This window comes from Chiloscyllium punctatum, chromosome 34 (assembly GCF_047496795.1).
Source record: "Chiloscyllium punctatum isolate Juve2018m chromosome 34, sChiPun1.3, whole genome shotgun sequence".
Lineage (NCBI taxonomy): Eukaryota > Metazoa > Chordata > Chondrichthyes > Orectolobiformes > Hemiscylliidae > Chiloscyllium > Chiloscyllium punctatum.
This window is the reverse complement of record NC_092772.1, coordinates 2,693,266-2,717,275: the sequence shown is the minus strand read 5'-3', so window position 1 is coordinate 2,717,275 and position 24,010 is coordinate 2,693,266. Positions and strand designations below refer to the sequence as shown.

Sequence of the window (24,010 nt, the reverse complement as noted above, 5' to 3'; positions counted from 1 at the left end):
CCCGTGTTTGCAGCAGATGGGAAAACGGCTGCGGCCCTCAGGCGGTGATAGGACCTGGGTTATGGTCGCCATCTTTATTCGGGGCAAGGTACAGGTGAGGCGCATGTGCATGTCCCCTTCCTAGTAGTGGGGTGCGATTTGAAGAGAGGCATTTACACATCAAGCACATACCAAGAGAAAAGTATGTCTTTACTATTGTTCCTGCACTGACTGTGAGTTTTGTTTTGTGAATTCATTTCATAGGATATTAAATCAGAATAATTGAGGCTGGGATGTCAAAGCAAATTTTTGCAGTCAATGGAGTCATCAGGATCTGAACATCATTGGCATTTAACTGTGGAAGGAGAAGGGTTTGTTCTGTTTGCGGGAAAATATTTTTGTTAAGCAGAAAGATGTACAAATTCGTGGTTGGATCACCCTTTGGGTATGCGCTGCCTCCTGGGCCCTGCAGCTGAGGAAGGAGATATTGGCCTGAGAGGGAGCACGTATTTATCCAAGCTACACCTCGTCTCTTTTTAAGAACTGTCAGATTTCGATCCAATCACCCACTTCATGATGTTAACCTATAAACTCTTTATTTTCAATCACCTGCAAACTTCTCATTAAAACTCCTTTTGGACTCAAATTCCAGCACCTTTCCAGGTGGAATGTTCCAGATTCTACCAACTGTCCATTCATCCAGAAACTGCTGAGGTCCATGTTGACTCTGGGGTTACAAAGGGCTGAATTGAAAGATGAGGTGCTGTCCCTGAGCTCCCATTGAGATGCATTGGAACAGGACAGGAGGCTGAGGGCAGTGTAGGTGTGAACAGACAATGAAAATGACAGGGCTGCACTGTGAGGGCTGCTTGGCTCAATGAGTGTGTTTTAGAGTTGGGTGAAAACAGAGGGAGATGAGACAGGGAGAAGGTGATGCTGAAACTCAGTTTTGGTTCAGGCCATTCAGAAACTCACATGATCCCAATGGGAACAGCCAATTTTTAAGTGATACCTGCGGAGTATTTCTTAACAGTTTTTAAAGTAAAGCATAACAGGCTAAGTAAAGATTGGTGCTTTTGATTTTAATAGAAATGTTTGTGTGAAGGAAGGTTGCTAGTTCATTTAAATTCTCTTAATGGGAGTAACTAAATGAATAAAGAGAGACATTGAGATAGGAGCCCTCAGATCCGTGGTGTGCTACTCTTGCACAATGTGGGAAATAAGGGCCGCTTCCAGTATCCCTGACGGCTATGTATGCAGGAAGTGGACCCAAATGCAGCTACTGGGAAAGTGCTTTTCAGAGCTGGAGCTGTGAGTGGAGTCACTGTGGAGCATCTGCAATACTGAGAATGTTATGGTCAGCACGTTTAGTGAGCTAGTCACACTGCAGGTGAGGGTTACACAGGCAGAAAGGGAATGGGTGACCATCAGATCAATAAAATAGATAGGAAGGGTGTGCAGGAGTGCAGGAGTCCCCAGTGGTTATCCCCTTCTCAAACAGGTACACATATACCACTTGGGATTCTGTTGGGAGGTTACGGGTGGAGTAGCCTCTCAGGAAATCAGCAACAGTCAGGTTCGTGACACCACAGAAAGGTCTGCTGCACAGAGTGGGAGGAAAGAGAGTGGCAGGGCTAGAGTGACAGGGGATTCAATAGTCGATGCACAGACAGGCACTTCTATGGCCACAGACATGAATCCAGGATGGTATGTTACCTCCCTGGTTCTAGGATCCGCAATAGCTTGGATAGGCTATCGGACATTGTGGAGCTGGTGGGTAAACAGCCCATGGTGGTGGAATCTTCTCACTATGAAGACCATGGATCATTTACATTCTCCACTGCTTCCCACTCCTATCTGCTTCGAAAAGAGAATCGCAGAGAAACACGGAATAAAATGGGGTCAGAGTCTCTGATATAAAACTGTTTAACACAGTGCCCCCATCTTATCCATATTGGTCATCAAGCACACATACCCTGTATGATCATCTAATACCTTTTGATATTAGAATAGATGATACATGATTAGTTAATGTTTTGATGAGGAAAATGAGCAGAGAGGTTTAGTAATTTCTGGAGCTCAGGGTGCATGAATCTGAATTAAAAATGGGCTATCCTCAAGGCTGGAATTAGAGAAAGGCACTTAGCACAGAGATTTGTGAGACTCGAGGAGATTACAAATACAAGGAGGATTGTGAGAATGGATGATGTTACAGAGACAGATGTTTTGTGATACCAGAGATAGTGAGGGTTCTGAGGCTGGAGAGGAATTACAGAGATAAGGAAGAGATGTGAAGCTGATGAAGTGACAGTGATAGAGAGAGTTATGAGCATGGAGCAATTTACAGAGACACCGAGAGTTAGAGTCTTAAAGTTATTCAGCATGGAGACACACCCTGTGGTCTAACCAATCCATGTCGACTCTAATTCCAAATGAAAGTAACTGCACCTGCCTCCAAATATTTCCTATTTATGAACTTTTGCCCATGGTCTTTTAAAGATTGTAATTGTATTCACAGCTACCATTTCCCCTTGCAGTTCATTCCACAAATGTAAAAATATCCTAATATCTGTTAGGATATCTATAAAACATCCTAAAATCTATTTAAAACCTTTCTCATCTCTCTTCAAAATGTATGCACCTGAGTCTTCAATCCCCCTGCGACCCCCCGGGCATTCATCTTATCTACACTCTCTGTGATTTTATAAACCTCTAATAAGTTCACCCCTCAACCTCCTATACTCCAGTGACAGAAATCTCAGCCTATCCAGCCACTCCTTCAACACGACCCCTCCATTCATGGCAACATCCTGGGAAATATCTTCTGAACCTTCTCTAATAACATCCTTCCTGTAACGGGGAACCAGAACTGGACGCAGTATTGCAGAAAAGGCCTCACCAGCATCTTGTACAGCCTCAATATTATGTCCCAACTCCTCTACCTAAAGGTCTGAGCAATGAAGGTATGTGTGCTAAATACCTTCTGAACCACCCTGTCTACATATGACAAGACCTGAAACACTCGGTCTGTTTGTTCTTTGTCACTACTCAAGGCCTTACTTTTAATTAGTGAAATTAATTAATGAGGCTAAAGGTGATGTCTGTTTTATCAAAATGTAATAGCTTACATTTATTCAAATTAAACTCTGTCTGCCCCTCTTCAGCCCATTCACCCAATTGATCAAGATCCCTTTGTAATCATAAATAACCTTTGTTACTGTCCACTTTAACAGTTTTGATGGCACCCACAAACAAACCATACTTTGTATATTCTTACCCAAAACATCTACACGTATGGCAAACAAAAATGGACCCAGCACCAATTCCTGTAGAACACTACTGGTTACAGGCCTCCAGTCTGAAAAGCAACCCTCCACTATTACACTCTGTTTCCTACTGTTAAGCTAGTTTTGTATCCAGTTGGCAAGCTCTTCCTGAATCCCATGTGATCAAACTTTACAAATCAGTCTCCCATGCAGAACCTTGTGAAAGGCTTTACTAAAGTCCAAATAAACAATGTCTAACGCTCTGCCCTCGTCGATCTTCTTGGTTACTACCTTAAAAAGCTCAATCAAGTCTGTGAGACACCCTCTTGTGTAACCATGTTGACTGTCCCTAATCATTCCTTAAATCTCCAAATAGATGTAAACCCTATCCTTCTGAATGAGCTCCTACAGGTCACCCACCACTGAAGTCAGACTCCGAGGTCTACAGTTCCTGGGCTTCTCCTTCTATCCCTTCACAAACAAAGGTACAACATTATCCACTCTCCAGTCATCAGGTAGCTCACCCGTAGTTATCGATTATCCAAATATTTCTCCATGGTGCCCACAATTTCCTCCCACCCAAACTGTTCCCATCCTATCACTTCAGTCACTTGCCCTGTCTGATCAGCCAAGAAAAGCTCAGGTGTTGCTTGCTTTCTGATAGGAACATTTACATATTGATAAAGAACATTTTCTTGGACTCGTTTAACAAATTCTTTCCCAACCAAACCTTTCACACTATGGTCGTCCCAGTCAATGTTTGCAAAATTGATTCGTCTACTATTACCACCTTATTATTCTGACTTTATATCTGAGATCTCTCTGTATGTTCCTTTAGTTCACTCTGATTATTGCGGCATCTGTAGTGCCATCCGACCAAGGTGATCATTTTTTAAATTTTGAAAACACAATTTTATTTTTAAAAAGCTCTCCTCCGCGATTTAAAAATAAATCTCTTTTTGTTTATTCACTCAGTTGATGTGGGTGCTTACCTTGAGGGCAGTTGAGAGTTAACTCCATTGCTGTGGGTCTGGAGTCACTTGTCGGCCAGACCAGGTGAGGAAGACAGTTTCTTTCCCTAAAGGACATTAATGAATCAGATGGGTGTTTTCTAACAATCGACAATAGTTTCATGGTCATCATTAGCCTTTTCATTCGCGATTGTATTGAATTCAGATGCCACCATCAGCCATGTTGGGATTCTAACCCTAATCCTCAGAACATTACATATATTACTCGTCTAGCAAGAATACCATCTGGCCATTACCTCCCTTTTTAGCAGAGTTTTTAAAAAAAAGTTCCCTCATTCTACATGTATAATTTGTGATAAAATACTCAAATGTCCATGTGTCGGCCTCTCCAAAAGGTCACTCAACAGAAATCTGTTTGGGTGGAAAATATTTCACTCTTTTTTTTTGTCGGGGGGGGGGTTTATTTTTCATTTTTGAGGTAAAAGAAACAGCAATGAATCCAAATAAAAATCTTACATCAAGGACATGTAATTTCTGAAGCTGGAGGGGGATTACAGAGACAGGGAGGGTGGTGAGGCTGGAGGGGGATTACAGAGACAGGGAGGGCGGTGAGGCTGGAGGGGGATTACCGAGACAGGGAGGGCGGTGAGGCTGGAGGGGGATTACCGAGACAGGGAGGGCAGTGAGGCTGGAGGGGGATTACAGAGACAGGGAGGGTGGTGAGGCTGGAGGGGGATTACAGAGACAGGGAGGGTGGTGAGGCTGGAGGGGGATTACAGAGACAGGGAGGGTGGTGAGGGTGGATGGGGGATTACAGAGACAGGGAGGGTGGTGAGGCTGGAGGGGGATTACCGAGACAGGGAGGGTGGTGAGGCTGGGGGGGGATTACAGAGACAGGGAGGGCAGTGAGGCTGGAGGGGGATTACAGAGACAGGGAGGGTGGTGAGGCTGGAGGGGGATTACCGAGACAGGGAGGGTGGTGAGGCTGGAGGGGGATTACCGAGACAGGGAGGGTGGTGAGGCTGGAGGGGGATTACAGAGACAGGGAGGATTGTGGGGCTAGAGGGTGATTGTTGTCCAAATATCACTGTGGTGTACATGGACTGCAGCATTTCAGGAAGACAGTCTACCACCACTTTCTCCAACACGAAGGTGGTCAATCAATACTGGTCTGGGCAGCAAAGGCAACCCCCAGTGAATAAAACCAAGCAGTGACCTCTCTGAGCTGACTGGCTGTGAAGTTATAAACATCTCTGGAAATGGAGTGGACAGAGAAGAGAAACAGTGACATTTCACAGCTGCCCTCAGAGAGTCCTCACCCTTGGAAGTACTCAGAGCCGGGTATCAGCTCAGTGGGTTTCAGTATCTTCAAACATCAATCTTAGTCTGCTATACTTTATTTAATCTACAATAGTGAGTAAGGTGAGGGTTTCTTTTTAAGGTCTTACAGTCTCTTGATTAAATGTTTAAAATATAAAACATAAGCATTGTTATTCTCGGGCAGTATTTTTAGAGCAGTAAGACTGTGCCTTTTTCTTGGTCTGTAGATTCTTAAGGCCGAGAGGTGGCCTGTTGTAGAGTGGCGTGCTGTTCCTGTCGGATGTGGGCGATTAGGGAGAATCTCCATGATCCTGTGGTTATGTCTGCAGGAAGTGTGATTGTAAATCCAATTGGATCGCATGTATTGGTGGAGGAGTGATTAAAGGCAGTGAGGAATTGACAGGAGCTGGGGGGGTGGGGTGTGATAAGGGGCAGTCTCAGGATTGCAGGATACTGCAGATACAGTCAGGTAGGTGGGTTACCTCCAGGAAAGCTAGGAGGGGTAGGCAGGTAGTACAGCAGTCTTCTATGGCTATCACCCCTCTCAAACAAGTATACTGTTTTGGAAAATGTAGTTGGTAATAGACTTTCAGGGGAATGTAACACTGACAGTCAAGTTACTGTGACTGAGACTGGCTCTACTGTAATGTGAGGTATATCCAGCTCCACATGATCAATGGTGATAGGGGACTCTCTAGTCAGGGGCACAGTCTGCTGTTTCTACAGCTGACCGTGAGACATCAGAATGGGGTGGTGCCTGGGTCAAGGATGACTCAGAGATTTTTCAGAATCTTCTCAAAGGGGAGGATAACCAGTGGGAGGTCATTGTACATTGGTACCAATGGCATGGGAAGGGGAAAGCCTGGGGTCCTGACGAGCAGGGAGATTTGCTCGTGCCACTCGGGAGGCATTAAACGAGTGAGGGATTCAGGGTAATCCTAAAGAGATAGTGAGAAAAGAGGCGAGTCTGAGACTGGTACTGTTCACAGGTCAGACTGTCAAGGCAGGCAAGAGCAAGTCACAGAATGAGATGGGACGGACCAGTTACACTGCATTTATTTCAGTGCAAGAGACCTGACAAATCAGGCAGATGGGCTCAGGCTATGGTTTTGAACAACATGGCACTGGAATATTATAGCAATTACAGAGGCAATATTCAGAGATGGATAGGACTAACAGCTTAATTTTCCAGGGTATAGATGCTATAGCAAGGTTGGAAGGGGGCAACAGAGCAGGGGGAGTGGCATCTTTGGATATTCCTTGGAGTACATCCAGGCAGTTATTTGGGTGGTACTGAGAAATGAGAAAGGGATGATCATCTTATTGGGATTGTATTATAGACCCTCTCCCAATAGTCAGCAGGGAATTGAGACAAAATTTTACCGAGAGATCTCAGTTATCTGTAAGAATAATGTAGTTGCAATGATAAGGGGTTTTAACTTTACCAACATGGCCTCGGAGTGCTGTAGTGTTAAGGGCTTGGATGGAAAGGTATTTGTTCAGTATGTACGAGAACATTTCTGATTCAGTTTGTAGGATGTACCTACTAGAGAAGGGACAAAGCCTGACCTGTTTTCTTTATTCATTCACAAGATGAGGCTGTCACTGGCTCGGCCAGCATTTATTGCTGCGTTTACCCAGAGGGCAGTTAAGAGTCAACCACGTTTCTATAGGTCTGGAGTCCCATGCAGACCAAACCAGGTTAGAATGGCACTTTCCTTCCCTAAAGGTCATGAGTGAACCACATTGGTTTTTCCAACAATTGACAGTGGATTCCTTGTCGTCACTAGATGATTTTTTTTCCAGATATTTATTGAATTCACGTTCCACCATCTGCCGTGATGGGATTCAAACCCAGATCCCCAGATCATTATCTGGGTCTCTGGATTAACTGTCTAAGGATAATTTCACTCCGTCATCAGGACATGAGGCAGGGTGAGTGACTGAGGTATCAGTGGGGCAGCACATCAGCACCAAAGATCCCACAGTATTGTGGCTCAGTGGTGAGCTCTGCTGCCTCAGCACCAGGGACCTGGGTTTGATTCCAGCCTCAGGTGACTGCCTGTGTTCAAGTTGGCACATTCTCCCCAGTATCTGTAAGGGTTTCCTTCAGGTGTTCCAGTTTGCTCCCACAGTCCAAAGATGTGTAGGTTAGTTGGATGAACCACGTTAAATTTCCCATAGTGTCTAGATGCAGTATATGAGGTTTTGGGATGTGCAGGCAAATCTCTGCCTGATGTGAAAAGATCCTTTTGGGGTCTTGGACATAGGTCAGAAGGAGGTGTGGCCGCACGTTTTACATTCCCGTGGCGGCAAGGGAGGGTCAAGGGTGTGGAGCATGGGTTGGTGGGAGGGTATGGACCGAACATGCGAGGTGCAGAGGGAATGGTCTCTGCAGAACACAGATAGGGGTTGGAGAGGGAAATTTGTGTCTGGTGGTGGGGTCTGACTTTATGTAGCAGAAATAAGAGGTTAATGCGCTGTATCTGGAGATTAGTCGGGTGGAAGGTGAAGACTGCAGGGTTATATTCTTTATTGTGGCTGGAGGGGTGGGGTAAAGGTGAAGGTGAGGGAAGTGGAGGGTATGTGTTGGAGGGCATTGTTGATCAAGTCAGAGGAAAATTACGGTCCGTGAAGTAGGCCTTTCTGGGATGTCCTGGAATAGAATCCAAAGAGATTAAACAAATATATCACAGACAAAAGATTAACTGGACCAGAGAATAGGACCCCTTAAAGGTCAACAAGGCTGTCTATGGAACCACAGCGGGTGCGAACGATATGCAAATATTTCACGTCATTTTTACTGGAGAAGTATATGGAAACTCTAGAGTTTTTTTTTTAGAAATAAACAGTGATAACTTGAAAAGTGTCCATGTTACAGAGGAGGTGGTACTGGATGTCTTAAATCGCATCAAGGTGGATAAAGCCCTGGAACCTGATCAGGTGTATCCTGGAACTTTCTGGAAATCTAGGGAAGTGATTGTTGGGCCTCTCCTGGGGTATTTGTATCGTTGATAGCGACAGGTGAGGTGCCATTATTTTTAAAAGGTGGTAAGGAGAGGTCATGGAACAAGAAAACAGTGAGCCTGAAGTCAGTGGCAGGCAAGTTGTTGGAAGGGATTCTGAGGGACAGGATATCCATCTGTTTGGAAAGGTAAGGAATGATCAGGGAGAGTCAATGTGGCTTTGTACATGCACAATTGGGTCTCACTAACTTGAGTGAGTGTTTTGAAGTGACAAAGAAAATTGATTACGCCAGGCGGTGAATGTTGTTAATATGGACATTCAACAAGGTTCCACAAAGCAGACTGGTTAGCAGGGTTAGATAACATGGAATGCAGGGAGAGCAAGCCATTACAAAACTACCTTGAAGGGAGGAGACAGAGGATTTGGAGGGTTGCTTTGCGGACTGGAGGCTTGCAAGGGTGGATATAGGGCCCTTAAATAAATGACTTGGATGTGAATATATGAGGTATGGTCAGTAGGTTTACAGAAGACACCAAAATTGGAGATGTCGTGGATAGTGAATATGGTTAGTTCAGAATACAACAGGATCTTGATCAGATGAGCCATTGGAGCAAGGAATGGCAGTAGGAGTCCAATTTATATCAATGTGAGCTGTTGTATTTTGGAAAGGCAAATCAGGGCAGGACTTATACACTTAATGGTAAAGTCCTGGGGAACATTGCTGAACAAAGGGACCTTGGAGTGCAAGTTCATAGTTCCTTGAAAGTAGAGTCACAGGTAAGCAAGGGAGTGAATGCAGCATTTGGTACGCTCCCCGTTATTGGTCAATGCATTGAATGCAGCTGTTGTGATGTCATATTGTGGCTGGACAGGGAACTGATTAAGGCCCTTCTGGAATTCTGTTTTCAGTTCCAATCTCCCTGTTCTTGGAATAATGTTGAGAAACTTGAAAGGGTTCAGAAAACATTTGCAAGGATTTTGCCAGGGTTGGACGGTTTGAGCTATTGGGAAAGGCTGAATAGGGTGGGACTATTTTCCCTGGAGAGTTGGAGGCTGAGAGGTGATCTTATAAAATCATGAAGGGCATAGATAAGGTGAGCAGTCAGGGACTTTTTCCCAAGTTTGGTGGGTCCAGAACGAGAGGGTACAGGCATAAGGTGAGAGGGAAAAGATTTAAAAGGGATCTAAGGGGCATCTTATTCATGTTGAGGGCATTGCAAGTATGGAATGAACTGCCAGAGGAAGGCTAGTACAATTGCAGCATTTAAAAGGCATTTGATTGGGTACATGAAGAGGAAGGGTTTAGACGGATAAGGGTGAACTGCTGGCAAATGGGACTCCATTAACGCTCTCCGTTATTGGTCAATGCATTGAATACAGGAGCTGGGATGTCATATTGTGACTAGACAGGACATTGATTAAGCCACTTCTGGAATTCTGTTTTCAGTTTGAATTTCCCTGTTCTGGGAAGGATGTTGTGAAACTTGAAAAGGTTTGGACAAGATTTACAAAAACGTTGCCAGGATTGGAGGATTTGGGCTACTGGGAGAGGCTGAATAGGCTGGGGCTATTTTCTCTGGAGAGTCAAAGACTGAGAGGTGACTTCATGGAGATTTATAAAATCACGAGGGGTGTGAATAAGGTGAGCAGCTGGCATCCTTTTTCCTCAGGTTAGGTGGGTCCAAAACTAGAGCACCTGGGTTTAAGTTGAGAGGGGAAAGATTTAAAAGGGATCTAAATGGCAACGTTTTCAAGCTGAGTGTGGTGTGTGTATGGGAGGGGCTACCAGATGAAGTAGTGGAGGCTGATAAAATCACAACATTTAAAAGGCTTCCAACTGGGTACATGAATAGGAAGGGTTTTGATGGATACAGGCCAATAGCTGGTAAATGGGAATCCATTAGTTTAGGATTCCTCGTTGGCACGGACGAATTGGACGGAAGGTCTGTTTCTTTGATCTTAATAAATTAAGATGCATTCCTCTATTTTGCGGAGAGCTAGCTGAAGCACAGATAATTATCCTTGGAGCTGAGAAGGTGAAGCAGTGATTTCGATCTGGTGCAGATTTGGTTCCAAGATCTTGAATTTGCAGAGAGAGAGAGGAATTGTTCACACTGTCACAATTTTTAGTAACTACTTTCAAGTAATTGGCAAATAATACAAGGTGAAAATGTGAACACTATTTTACTCAGTAAGTTCTGAGCATCTGGAACAGTCTGAACGACACAGATTCAGCAGGTATTCTGAAACAGACTTGGAATTTTACTTTTTAAGGAAAGATTTGGGGGGCTATGGGCACATGGGAGGGGACTTGGGACGGATTTGCAGCATCTCCAGAGGGAGAGAGTACAGCCCCAATGGGCTGAATAGCCCCCAGGCCCTGTGCTCTGTGATACTGCCCCATTCACTGTGAATGATGAAGCTCATCCCAGGGCAGAAAGAGGGATTAGCCCTCCACTCTCATCACAATGGGGCCCGGCTGATTGATGGCAGCTCCAGACCAATGGGAGGAGAGGCTGTGTGGTCCTGCAGCCAATGGGAGTGAATGAGGGGTGTGGCCAGCAAGACAACACCTGTCCATGAGCTGTGCAGGTGCAGTGTCACTGTTTGGGGTTGGGAGAGACAGCAGAGACTGGGACAGAGGCTGTGGGACCTGAATTACAAACTCCCGGTAAATTAAAACCAAAAGAACTGAGGAAGATGTAAATCAGAAACAACAACCAGGAGGTTCTGGAAAAGCTCAGCAGGTCTGGTAGCATCTGTGAAGAGAAATCAGAGTTAACGTTTCAGACCCAGTGTCCCTTCCTCAGGACAGATGTTACTGAGAAAAAAAGTCAGTTTATGTGCAGAAGTTCGTGTGGGGGGGAAGATAAAAGGAGTAAAGGATAGGTGGGGATAGAGTGAGAAGAACGGTTGGATAAAGGAGGGGATAACCGTCTGGCTGGGGGAAGGTGATTAGCTGTTAATGGAGACTGTTAGTGGCTAACCATAGGTAGGGTGTAATGGCAGGCTGTGAGAACAAGTCCTGGTGTGTGGGGTAGGGGGGGCTATGACGTGAGGTGGTTAACCTATGGTTAGCCACTAACTGTCTCCAGTATAAGCTGTTCCCCCCCTATATCACTCCACGATTGGAGTTGCCGAGGACACAAACCTTTCGAATATCCTCCCTAACTCCCTCTCTCCACCTTAAAGATGTATCTAAAAATCGTTCTCTTTAATCAACATTTCTATCATTTATGAAGCATTTTAGGAAATTTGTCATTGTGAAAGGCTCCATATAATGCAGGTAGTTGTTGTTGTTGTCTGACATCAGGAGAAACAGGGATGAGCCCTCTCTCTCTCATACCTGAGGAACAGCAGCAAAAGCAGGAAGCACTGAGCATGCTCCAGCCCACAATGAGCCTCGGATTATTGATGTCAGCGCAGCACCAATAAGAGTTGGGGAAAGGGGGCTAGAGGTGCTAGTTGGTCCTTCAACCAATCGGAGTGAATGAGGGGCGGGGCAATACTCAACCACGTGATAAACTTCACTGACAGCACACTGTTGTGCCCAAGGCATTGGAAATGTGTGAAGGTGAAGGGCAGGGGAAAGGAAAGACATATTGACCAGGAAGAGAAGGAAATTTTCATGGTATGGGATGAGAGGCTTTACAGAACTTAGTGCACATTGTAAAACACAAATTTCAAAATCCAAATTCTGCACCATTTTCCCTCCCTATAATGCATTTTGCACTCCCTGAAATATCAACTGTGTAGTTCTCCCTCCACAGATACCAGTGATTAATGCCAAAGCCCCATTGCCTGTGGAGAAGGTGATGTTTGACTTCCTTGTAGAGCTGCAGTTCGTGTGGTGAAGGTGCACCCACAATGTCGTTGAGTAAGAGCTGTTATAGATTATTCACTCAGCGACAGTGAAGAGTTGACAATGTATGTGCAAATCAACAACAGTTTTTTTTTATCATGGTTATAATTCCACAGAAATACTATTGAGAACTTCTGACATAAGGCCATATTAGTTCAGGTGATCAAAAGAAATGCCTAATAAGCAGGTTTTCAGGAATACCTTAAAGGAGGAAAGCAAGTCTGAGGGCGTTAGGGTGGGAGTTCCAGACCGTGTTGCCTTGGCAACAGTTGAGACAGCTAGACAGGTGAAGCAATGAATAATCATCGTTGAGAGTCTGAAAGAAAATGAGTTGTCGGGATCTCACAGGTTGTGTGGTGCAGGGAGACAGGGATGTTGACAACCAGGAATTACATCAAGGGTGAGAATTTTAAATTGTTGCTTGTTAATAGGAGCCTTTTGATGAATCAACAAGTTTTGGTACAAGTGAGCACTTGGGCAGTAGGGTTTTAGATACTCTTGAGATTACATGTAAGTTGAATGTGGGAGGCTGGCCAGGAGTGTGTTTGGATAATGAAGTCTGGAGATAACACAGGGATGGACGAGTATTTCAGTAAATGGGCTGAGACTAGGGTGGAGTTGGGTGATGTCACTGATGGAGGAATAGTGCTTTTGGAGTTGGGCTGCTCCTCCTCCTCATCACCCCCCCTCCCCAATTCACAGATATTGTTCCTTGTTCTACCTGTCTGTATTTTCTGGTTATGTCCTTCTCTCCCATTCTGCTACAAACTAATATTTGACCCCACCGTTTATGCAAAAACCTACTCCATCCCGACTCTCCCTTTCCTTTCTGAATTCCTTGTATTTGGTGTCCTTTAAGGATCTATCCTTGGTCCCTCCTGTTTCCCACCTACATACTGCCAGGAGGTGACATTGTCCAAGAGCACCGTGTTAGGTTTCACATGTACACTGACAATGCCCAGCTCTCCCTCCCCATCATCCCTCTCCATTACTCAGTTATCAAACTGCTCATCACACTCCCACTACGGGATTGGCTGCAATTTCCTGCAACAGAACATTGCAATGGTTAAACCCATTGCCTTCAGTTGCTATTACAAATTACTTTCCCTTACTGCTGAGCCCCTCTCTCTCCCTGGGAACTGTCTGAGGCAGAACCACACTCTTCACAATATTGCTCTCATATCTGACCCCAAGGTGACCTTCTGATCAGACATTTACACAATCACAAACACCAGGAATTACAATCTCTTAAAATCTTTCTTGTCTCCACCTCACCCCAGCTCCATTGCAACTGAAACCCCTGACCTGTGTCGGTGTTGCCTCAAACTTGACGAATCCAAAACAGAATCCGTGATTCCGTGACTGACCCAGAATCTGGTTCCAGACTCCCTCATGATGGGCAACATCCTCTCCGTATTTACCCTGTCAAACTCCTTAAGAATCCTACATGTTACAATGAGATCCCCTCTCATTCTTCCCAAATCCAGTGAGTAGAGTCCCAACTTCTTCAGCCTTTTCTTAAAAGATAATCCCTGTAAACCAGGGATCATCCCAGTCAATCTTCTGTGAAATGCCTCTGATGGAATGATGTATTTCCTTAAATAAAGGGACCAAACCTTCTGTCATTACTCCAGATGTGGTCTGACTCGCACTTTATAAAGTTCCTCTCAGGTATATACTCCAAACAACTCCCTTTAAACTTGCACAGATGTTGTTGGAAATGCTCAGCTGGTCATGCAGCATCTGTGAAGAAAAATCAGTTAAAGTTTTGGGTCTGGTCACCCTTCCTCAGATACCTTAAGTCTAATTTCTTTTCACAGATGCTGCTAGACCTGCTGAGCTTTTCCAGAAACTTCTGTTTCTCTGCCTGGTTTCCACCATCTTCAGTTGGTTTCGGTTTTCACATCCTTTAAACTTGCCATCTCTCCTCTAGAATTTGTCATTTCCACCTTGGAAAAAAGATTCGCATTTGTTTGGTCTCCCCTACTCTGGGGAAAAAAAAAGAAACCATTGCTATCATTGCTCCTCATAATTTTATAAAGTTCAATAAAGCCACCTAAAGTGTCCAGTGCTGCAGGGAAATAGCCTCAGCCTATTCAGCCTCTCCCTATGGTTCAAATGTTCCAATACTGGCAACACCCTGGAAAAACTTTTCAGAACTCTTGCAAGTTTCCCAACGTCTTTCCTATAGCAGGGAGACTGGAATTGAAAGCAGTCTGGGGATTCCAAATTTGGCTGAGCCAATAAACTGTACAACCGAAACATGATCTCCCAACTCCTATACTTAATGCACTGCCCAATAACAGCTAGCATACCAAACACCACTTTGACCGACCTGTCTACCTTCAACCACACTTTCAAGGAACTATCAACCCACACTGCATGGTCTGTTTGTCTGTCAACACTTCCCAGGAACTTGTCATTAAGACGTTGAGTCCTATTCTGGTAACATCTTTCTGAAATCAGGGAGACCACAATTGAATACAGTATTCTAAAACTGGCCTCAGCAATGCCCTACTCAGTCACAACGTGACCTCCTAATCCCTATACTCAGTGACAGAATCCCTACAGTGTGGAAACAGGCCTTTCGGCCCATGAAACCATACCAACCATCGGAACAGCATTCCACCCTAACTCTGTAACCTGCCATTACCCATAGCTAATCCGGCTAACCTGCATGTCTTTGGATTTGTGGGAGGAAATTAAGAGCACCCAGAGAAAGCCCACGCAGACACACAGGGAGAATGTGCAAACACCACACAGACAGTGGAATCGAACCAGAGTACATTTATTGATCAGCACATTCCATTCAATGGTAGTGTCCCAAATGCCACGTTGAGCACCTGATCTCCCTGAAACTCTACTTTCCAAGAACTACGCAGTTGTTCTGAGACTTTCAGAGGGAATTAAGGTGAGGAGGAGAAAACAGGAACATGGTTGAGTTTTAGATCTATAAAATAACTCTCCATCTTCTCCGCATCTTCCCCTGCTCTGTCTGCTGTCCCACCCCCCCCATCGGCCTGTCTCTCCCCCCTCAACTCGTCGGCCTGTTCCCTCTGCCCCCCCACTTCCCTCCTTTGTTGGTTGTCTCTCCACCCCCCCCCGGTCGGCCTGTCCACATTCCCCTCAACCCGTCGGCCTGTTTTTCCCCCTCTGTCGGCCTGTTCCTCCTGCCATCTCCCCCCACCCCCGGGTCTGTTTCACCTTTCTGTCATTCGCCCCCCCCCTTTGTCCCTTTGTTCCCCCTGTCTGTTCCCCTCCCTTCTAATCCCACTTTCTGTCCTCATCTGTCTCTATGCCACCCCTCTCTGTCCCCCCTCTCTTTCCCCACCCATTTCAGTCCCACCCCTCTCCACCCACCCACCCCCTGTCTACCTGCCTATCCTCCCTCCCAGTCCCCTAGTTCTGTACTCCCCCACTGCAGGGCAAATATCTTGTCTATTTACCCTATCCACGCCCAGCCTGATTTTAAAAATCTCTTTCAGGTCACCATTCAGCCTCTGCCGCTCCTGGGAAAACAGCCTATCCAACCCTGGCAACATGCTATACTTCATTTCTGATCTCTTTAAAGTTTAAGAACATCCATCTGATAGGAAGGAGAACAGAATTCTATGGTATATTGATTCGGCACCTTTTGCAATGTCCGGTACAGCCGCAATATGACCTCCCAACCCCTATACTCAATGCTCTGACCAATAAAGACAAGCAGACCAACTGCCGCCTTCACTATCCTATCTACTTGCTACTCTACTGTCAAGGAACTATGAACCTGCACTCCAAGGACTCTTTGTTTAGCAGGACTCCCCTGGAACTTACTATTAACTGTATAAGTCCTGCTAAAGTTTGCTTTTCCAAAATGCAGCAGCTTACATTTTTCTAAACTGATCTCCTCAGCCCATTCACCCATCTGATCCAGATCCTCTTGTACTCTGAGGTAATCTTTTTCACTGTCTACGACACCTCCCATTTTGGTGTCATCTGCAAACCTACTTACAATACCTCTTATGTTCACATCCAAATCATGGATATAAATGATGAAAAGTAGTGGATCCAGCACCAATCCTTGTGAGACTCCACTGGTCACAGGCCTCCAGCCTGAAAAGCTCCCTCTGCCTTCTACCTTCGGGCCAGTTCTGTACTCCATGCGATCTAACCTTGCTGACCAGTCTCCCATGAGGAACCTTGTCAAACACGTTACTGAAGTCCATGTAGATCATGTCCATGCTCTGACCTCAGCAATCCTCTTTGGTACTTCTTCAAAAAAACTGAGTCAAATTCATGAGATATGATTTCCCATGCACAAAGCTGTTATTGGTATCCAGGATTTAACTCTGTACATTGGGGTCTGCGTTGCTCAGTTATAGGTGTTAATATTCTGGATGAAGTTCAAGGACGCCAGCATTTTCTCAGTGAGTCTGTATTGAGTCTTGTTCATGTCACCAACACAGGGGAGTTCCTTTTGAAAGGCAGTCTCTTTATCCCTTGCCCACCAGGAAATGGTGGTGTCCTTACCTCTGGACTAGGAGGATCAGTCTCAGAGTTGAGAAACAGCATCTTTGAAGAGGCTGATTAGTAAACCTGCCCAAGCCCTCAGGCCATACAGTCTCCCAGCTGTCCCTGCCTGAGTCTCCAAACAGAACCTTCCTGTAGTTTCTCTCCTGTCAGACTCTCCCATTGCTCAGTTTGTCCAGGATCCCCTCCTGCTGCTGCACTGATCCTGTCCCTCACTGACCTGTCCATCGCCCAGTGTCCTCCACTTTCATTCACTGTTCACAATCCCATTCACCCAGTCCTCCCGCCCCGCCCCCTCCACTCTATAGAGACTGCTCAGTGGTTAGCACTGCTGCCTCACAGCACCAGGTACCCGGGTTCGATTCCGGCCACGGGCGACTGTCTGTGTGGAGTTTGCGCAATCTCCCCGTGTCTGAGCGGATTTCCTCCCACAATCCAAAGATGTGCAGGGCAGGTGAATTGGCCATTTGAAATTGCCCATAGTATTAGTTACATTATTAGGGGGAATGGGTCTGTGTAAGTTACTGTTTGGAGGGTCGGTATGGACTTGTTTGGCCGAAGGGCCTGTTTCCATACTGTAGGGATTCTGATATATTGGGCAGCAGCTGCTGTCAATCACCCAGACTCCTGTATGATCGGGAGCACGTGCTGTAGGAGGGGAGACCAGTGCACGGGCGCAGTGCTGACCAATTGTGGGAGTATGCGCAATATGGGTCAGTGCCTGGGAAGGAGGCTGTGGGTGTGAGGGATTAATCTATCATTAGCAGCTTCATCCCTCTGGGAGCAGGACCCAGGGGAATGGCCCTTCTCTTGCTACCCTGACATGTGATCAGACTATCAGTGGGGCAGCGTTTTGCAGAAAGTTATCAGAACTGTTTTGTGAAGATTCAGGGTTGTTATGGAAAGAGACAAGGATGGGCCTGCAATTAAAATTCTAATTTGACTCATTTTAGTAAGATGGGTCTTGTCCAGAGTGAGCAGGAAGCAGTGTATGCAGGATGGTTCTCATCAGGAGCTAGGAAACTGAGTTCGAAGAAAGTGTGTGTGAGAACTGGGTGTGGAGGAAAGGAGTGGGGGGATTGGTTTGGATTTCAGTTCACAGAAGAGAGAAATTGTGAGACTGAGGTTTAAAGCTTTGCGGGAACAAGGAAACTACAGTTTAATACTACGATTGTCTTATGAATTTCCATCCTGTATTAACAGTGGTAACTTGTGTGCTCTGTTGTATGGTACTGAAAGGGTTGATTTGCGGATGAGAAATACAAATTGAACTTCATGTTCAGATCTGATGGTTACTTGATCTGTGCCGATCTGAATATCATTGGCCTTTTCATCTGGAAGGAAAGGTGTGCATTCTGTCCGTGGGCAAATATTTCAAATCTCAGTGTGACTGGAAAAGTACTGAGACACTGCCAAGTCCATGTCAGCATGGTGAGTGTGGAGAGAGATTTCATTTGCTTTTGAAAGTCTGGAAAATCATGCCACATTTCCCAGGAACAATTAAGCCACAACTTTGCTTTGTAGAAGGACAAGTCTTTCTGGCTGCATGGTTCATTAAAGACACAAGGATACCTACACCATGGGAAGCACTATGAAAGCAGGATTGTTGTCAAGGAGTTCATTCTCGAGCATGGATTGTAATCCATTGGCATTGTCACGTTGGTTCCAGCGCTGTGGGGAAACACTGGAAATATGATGAATGTAATGTAGGTTTCAGTTATTAAACTGTAAAAAGTGCAGAACAATTTACAAGGATGTTGCCAGAGCTCAGCGGTCTGAGTTATAGGGAGAGGTTGGAGAAGTGAGGATTTTATGTTTAGAGCAGAGGAAACTGAGGGGGTTCTTTTCTAGAAGTGTATAAGACCATGAGAGGCATGGATAAGGCGAATGCACTCAGTCTTTTTCCCAGGAACTCAAGGATTGGACGGCTTGATTGGATCAGTTTAAGGTTAGAGTAGAAAGAATAAAAGGGAAGCTGAGGGGCAACTGTTTTACACAGAGGGTTGTATGAATATAGAATGAGCTGCCAGTGGAAGTGGTTGAGGTGGGTACACTCACAACAGGTAAAAGACATTTGGACAAATACATGGATAGGAAAGGTTCATAAGCAGATGGGTCAAGTGCAGGGAAATGGGGTTAGTGTGGATGGACATTCTGGTCAGCATGGGCCAGTTTGGGCCAAAGGGCCTTTCTCTGCTGCAGGATGCTATGACTCTAAGTGCATCTGCTATTTCTCCCACTAACTCTGTTGGTATCCTGGGATGTATTCCATCAGGGCAATGAGACTTGTCTACCTTTAACTCCATTAGCTTGTCCAGCTCTAACTCTTTCACGATCATGGTTATTATCTAGGTCCTCACCTTCCTCAGTCTCCTTATCAATTACTGGCATGTTCTTCATATCCTCCACTGTGAAGACTGACTGCTGTGTCCTCATCTTCCTGAACCCTACTGGATAGGAATAACTAGGCACAGAACTCTGAGAGGTCTTCTTTGAGTCTTTATTGATGAGACACGGCAGTTACATGGATAGTGTACATGCAAAACGCCTCCAGGCAGCATCAGGTAACTCCCCGCCTGTCCGATGTACGGCTCCCATTCTTATACCTTGGTGGTTTGGGACTTTGAATAGAGACTGTCTCTCAGTATTATCTCCATGGCAACGGCAATTAGAAAGTCCAGTTCAGTTCAGCACTTTGTGGTTAAAACACACACCCCTCCCCCCACACCCCTGTGGCTCCCTCAAGTATCTGACAGACGCTTCAGCTTCAGTGGGGTATCTATCAGGATTCTGATGTGGAGGAGCCGGTGGTGGGGTGGACAAAGTTAAAAACCACACATCACCAGGTTATAGTCCAACAGGTTTATTTGGAAGTACAAGCCTTTGGAGTGTGGTGTGATTTTTAATTTGATCAGGATTATCTCTATGGTAACAGTTAAGTGCTTCAGCAATTACAGAGGCCATATGTTCCACACACAATAGGTTCCCCTCTAGCAGGGTAAACTGCTATTCTGGCCCTGGGGATAGCTACTCATCACTTTTTTCTCCCCCAATCCCATTTCGCTTTCTGTTGATCTTTAAAGTTTTTCTAATCTCCTAGTTTCTCCTTGGTCTTTGCCAATTTGTATGCCTTCTATTTCAATTTGATAGACTCCCTTATTTCCTCAGAAACCCACGGCAGATTACGCCTTTTCCTACAGTCCTTCCTTTTCACTGATATATACTTTTGCTGAGCACTTTGAAAAATTGCTTTGATATTCCCCCACTGTCCGACAACTTTCCCATACATAAAGCCTTTGCTTCCAGTCTACATTAGCCAACTCCTGCCTCATCCTATTGTAGTCTCCTTTGTTTAAGCACTGGATCTTGGGATTGGATCTAATCTTCCGGCATTCCAGCTGTATTCTAAATTCAACCAGATTTATCAGAAGTCTTTTATCAGATTACGAGGTGCGACAATGTTATCTGGGAGTTTTGCATTTCATTCTCAAAGACCTTGGCTTTGTAGTAAAGTATAGGATAGATATTCACAACAGAGTATTCTGGACGGTGTGAATGTACTGCACAGTCGAAAACTATAAATCACTGTCCCCCTCAGTTTAAAATTGCAAAATCATTATCTCCTATATGCTTCCTCACTACCTAAATTTGGAACGCTAATCCACCTGACTATCCTGCATTTTCCCAAATCTCCTTTGGTGAAGATGGTGAGTTTTAATTCAGCATTCCAGTTATTACCGTAAGAAGATAAGCCCTGGGCACAGGAGAGGCAATGCAGCCCTTTGAACCAGCTCCACCATTTAATACCATGATGATTGAGCTCACCTCGGTCTCAGCTGGATTTTCCCACCTGCTCTCTCTCACCCTTCATCTCATTGCAAAATAAACATCTGCTTCGCTTCATTAAATCTACTCATTGTCCTGGCATCCACCGCATTTTGAATAGGGAATTCCACAGATTTGCAACACATTGAGACAAGTACATTCTTCTTCATGAGAATATAATAGAGTCCCTGTAGTGCAGAAACAGGGTATTCATCCATGGAGTCCACACCAACCCTATGATGAGCATCCCATTCAGACCCACTCTATCCCTGTAACCCTGCATTTCCCATGGCTAATGGCCTACCGACACATACATGGACACTGTGGACAGTTTAGCATAGGCAATCCACCTAACCTACACATCTTTGGACTGTAGGAGGAAGCTCGAGCACCCGAGGAAACCCACCCAGACATGCTGAGAACGTGTAAACTCCACACAGTCGACTCTGGCTGAAATAAAAGCCGGGTCCCTGACGCTGTGAGGCAGCAGTGCTAACCACTGAGCTACATCTGCTTAAAATCTGCTACCCCTTATTAACCTCCCCACTCCGCAATTGGCTAAATCAATGTTCCTTATGTCAGAAATCAGGTTGTGGAAGCAGATGTCTCAGTAAAATCCAGTACCAGCCCGTGTCTGAATGGGGATCCTATACACAAGACCCTCCATCCCTCACTTTTCATTCACTATCAATAAACATGTCTCCAGTGGCTTCATGGGGGCTACAACTCCCACAATCCCTGAGGCAGGGACCACGCGTGTGTGGGGAAGCCTAGCACTGCACATGTACAGAATATGGGCGGATTTTGGAGCATGTGCTTTGGGGTAATTAGCGGAAAGCATTTGACGTTGTGATTTCCTGGAGAAGGAACGTATCAGCTTGTAGTATTGATGGGTTGGGGGGGGTCAAAGTGTCACCACACCCACATGGGCCCAAGTTCCATCCCCAACTTGTCATAATGCTGGGAATCGACCAATGGGAAACAAAGAAGGGTCTTACCCATTCTCCCAGACTGAAGGTTCCTCTTCTGTACAGGATCTGCTACCACCCTTTCTGTTTCCTTTTGATTTATTCTCCTGTTACATTATTGACTTGCAGTAACTGAAGGGAAATGGAGTGAACCCAGAAAGGGTGCAGAGTCTATCCAGGGACGGGAAGTGGTGGCATGGGTCTGTTTACCAGTCACTCCATGAGAATGGGGAGGGTGTACATTAGGGACAGCAGAGGCAGAATGGTGGGAGAGAGTAATAAGTGGGCTGGAGCATTACAGCTTTGGGGGGAGAAAGGGGGAAAGGATATTCCAGAGAAGCTAGAATTGTCTGTTCTGAATTTCTAACCTGTACATATTCCTTTATACAGGGTGCTAGATGGTGAAGATTTGCTGACTGAAATCTCAAACTCATGTGCCGATCATGATAAAGTTAACCAGCATTTGAAGAACCAAAGATAGAGAATCACTTGACCAAAATCCTGCAACACTCTCCCTCACAGGATTGTCGGTCTATCTGCGCCAAATGGACTGTGAATGGTTCAAGACAGCAGCTCACTACCATCTTCTCAAGGGTAACGAGAGATGGGGAATAAATGCTGGCTGAGACAGTGATGCCCACATCCTGGAAATGGGTTCTATCTCTAGTTGCTGAAATCCAGTTGTTGTTACTGCAGGATGATGAGGGAGGCTGAGTGCGTCTTCCAGGAGGCAGCACCATCACATTACCCTTGCCTACACCCACACAGTAACACAGCAACGTCACTGGAACAAAAGCAGTGAAGCCAAAGGAGAACATAGATATAGTTCTTAGAGATAAAGTCATAAAAGGGGATTGGAACGCAGCAAGAAAAGGAGACTGAGCTGGATGGTCACCTGTTTCCCCTTGAATGGTGGAGCATAATTGAAAGGCCGAATGGCCTCCTGCTATCTCCAGGTCTGTATATAGCCATGGAGCCCGCGTAGGAATAAGTAGGCAGGGATTCTCCAGGAGATTGCACCTCGACATCAGTTTTCTGTGAGGGTTGGTTTGATGGATTTTATTTCACATTTGTCTTTAACAGAAGGTTTGTGAATATGATATTAAAATATTGTAGCTATTTAATCCACAATAAATAAAACTAAAAGAAAAGAAATGAAACTATCTGAACATAGCAGTTTTTAAAATTTTCAAACGCCGTGTGAAACAAAATCCTGTCTATTCCCGGACGCCATCACTTTCCAGTTATTCCAGCTGCAGGGAAATATTCCCTCCCTGTCTGAACCTTTGGTTTGATTTAACTTCTTTTCAGTTCTCCTTTGAGCTGTGAAGCGTTCTTTCTCCGCCCCCCCCCCAGAGGTTATCTCACACAGCTGAGCAACCTTCCCACGTTCATCATTTCGCCATTTTGGGTTTTTGTTAATATATGATCACCAGCAGTAAACCACCCATGTAACCAATTAAATATTTACAAACAAAGCCCATTACAGGCAAAGCAAACCATTACAAATGACAGAGTGGGAAGGGACCAAATCAGAGTTCGGGGTGAGGGGGCAGCAGTGGAGATAAAGCACTGTATCCCCTGCGATGCCCACCTCTATCTAAAGGCATCGAGAGCATTGATACATACCAATTGCTGCTCTCCAAGGACACCCTGCTTTATCCTCAATCATAGAATAGCCTTTATCCTCAATCATAGAATAGAATCCCAACAGTGTGGCAGGACAGCATTGGCCCATCAAACCCCACCAACCATCCAAAGAGCATCCCACCTGGAGCACTCCATCCTTGTAACACTGCATTTCGCATGGCTGCTCCACTGAGTCTGCACAATCATGGAGACTGTGGACAAGTCCACACCGACCCGCCGAAGTGCAACCCACCCATACCCCTACATTTACCCCTTACCTAACACTTCGGGCACACACAGAAACACAAAAGATAGCATGTGTACCTGAGTTGAATGAACCTGGACTTAGGAAAATGTGACAACAATCACAACTAGTTAGAATTACAGAATCCCTTAGGCGCACAAAGAGACTATTCGGTCCATCAAGTCTGCAATGACCTGCTGTCCCACCCTACCTCCATAACCCCACATTTAGCATGGCTAACCCAACCCATCTAACCTACACACTACAGGCCATGTTAGCACGGCCAATCCATCAAACCTGCACATCTGTGGGAGGGTCACATATTATGTCTAAGTGCTCAGGATTGTGAATGAAGGATCGCAAATACTTGACTCTGACGCAAATCCTCTTTTATTTTCAAAAGAAAATCTGGAGGATATTGCAGCCAGAAAGATTTCCGATTATCTCATGAGGAAGAGAATTCAAAA

At 45.3% G+C, this 24,010-nt stretch overlaps 1 long non-coding RNA gene across 3 annotated transcripts in view; it reads left to right on the top strand.

Moving 5' to 3' along the window:
- Positions 1 to 22,803, top strand: part of LOC140458754 (uncharacterized) — a 30,596-nt gene extending 7,793 nt beyond the window's left edge. Inside the window, exons 3-4 of one of the 3 annotated variants that reach the window (XR_011953636.1) lie at positions 4,221 to 4,301; positions 22,061 to 22,803. This is a non-coding gene — a long non-coding RNA (uncharacterized lncRNA). Of the gene's footprint in view, positions 1 to 243; positions 626 to 4,220; positions 4,302 to 7,129; positions 7,272 to 22,060 lie in introns of those variants that run through there. The other 2 variants (XR_011953635.1, XR_011953634.1) reach the window with 2 other exon arrangements.
- Positions 22,804 to 24,010: the final 1,207 nt, after the last annotated feature.